The sequence below is a fragment of the Eschrichtius robustus genome, chromosome X (assembly GCF_028021215.1).
Source record: "Eschrichtius robustus isolate mEscRob2 chromosome X, mEscRob2.pri, whole genome shotgun sequence".
NCBI classification, from domain to species: domain Eukaryota; kingdom Metazoa; phylum Chordata; class Mammalia; order Artiodactyla; family Eschrichtiidae; genus Eschrichtius; species Eschrichtius robustus.
This window is the reverse complement of record NC_090845.1, coordinates 45,996,478-45,997,917: the sequence shown is the minus strand read 5'-3', so window position 1 is coordinate 45,997,917 and position 1,440 is coordinate 45,996,478. Positions and strand designations below refer to the sequence as shown.

General features: G+C 45.9%; 1 pseudogene; it reads left to right on the top strand.

Annotated features, from left to right (window-relative positions):
- Positions 1 to 557: 557 nt before the first annotated feature.
- On the top strand, positions 558 to 1,221 carry LOC137756676 (peroxiredoxin-1 pseudogene; annotated as a pseudogene).
- Positions 1,222 to 1,440: the final 219 nt, after the last annotated feature.

The following is a 1,440-nucleotide window of genomic DNA, read 5'->3' as shown; positions in this document are numbered from 1 at the left end:
GTAAGTAGGCAGTGGAAGGAAATGAGAAGTGGAGGGGTATGGTTGTGAGGGGTACTTGAGAACAGGAAATGAGGCAATCTGAATCTTGGGGCTTCCATCGCCATACATATTTACTGATGGAATGAAGGTCTCAGAACCAAACACAACCTTACACCAGGGACAAGAGGGAAGATGGAGAGGCGGGTAGAAGAAAAGGCCAGAACTTGTGGACTCTGAGCTAATAGGACTTAGGACTACTATTGCACTTTTGCTGAAGCCACCTTAGCATTTTAGACACTACCTCATACCTTTCTTTCTTTCATTTTCTTTGAGCCCAGACTAACCGGAGCTTCTAAAATGCTGGTTACTGCTGAAGGACATCTCTATTTTACATATGAGAAGACTGAGGCCCAGAGAGATGAAATGCCTTACAGGAGGTCCCCACAGCAAGTTGATGGCTGAGCCGGGGGAAGTGAGGATCTTTCCACTAGAGTACTTTTTTTTTTTTTTTTTTGAGGATACAAAGAATTTATTTTGGCATGTCTCTTTCCTGACTGTCCTCTGTGGTTTGTCTGTGAGGACTGCTGATAGCAATATGTCTTCAGGAAATGCCAAAATTGGGCACCATGCCCCCCAGTTCAAAGCAACTGCTGTAATGCCAGATGGTCAGTTCAAAGAGATCAGCCTATCTGACTACAAAGGAAAATATGCTGTGTTCTTCTTTTACCCTCTTGACTTCACCTTTGTGTGCCCCACAGAGAGCATTGCTATCAGAGATAGGGCAGAAGAATTTAAGAAACTCAACTGCCAAGTGATTGGTGCTTCTGTGGATTCGCACTTCTGTCACCTGGCATGGATCAACACACCCAAGAAACAAGGAGGACTGGGACCCATGAACATTCCCTTGATATCAGACCCCAAGCGCACCTTTGCTCAGGACTGTGGGGTCTTAAAGGCCCATGAAGGCATCTCATTCAGGGGCCTTTTTATTATTGATGATAAAGGTATCCTTCGACAGATCACCATAAATGACCTTCCTGTTGGCCGTTCTGTGGATGAGACACTGAGACTAGTTCAGGCCTTCCAGTTTACTGACAAACATGGGGAAGTGTGCCCAGCTGGCTGGAAGCCTGGCAGTGATACCATCAAGCCTGATGTCCAGAAGAGCAAAGAATATTTCTCTAAGCAGAAGTGAGCACTGGGCCGTTTTAGGGCCAGGCTGCAGTAGGTGGCCATGAGAACAAAACTATTGTCTTTTGTGCTATTGTCATGCTTAAAACACAGACCTTACAGTCAGCCCAGATGTGGTGTGGTACAGGACAGCCTTTCCTGCAGGGGTTGGGGAGGCCAGCCTTTCTTAGTCTGGAGGGAATGGCCTGAGTTATATTATGGGGCAGGCAAACTGATGTGTATAGTAATAGGGTATCGCTCTTGGCCTTTTGTAGTTTTATTAAACTTGAG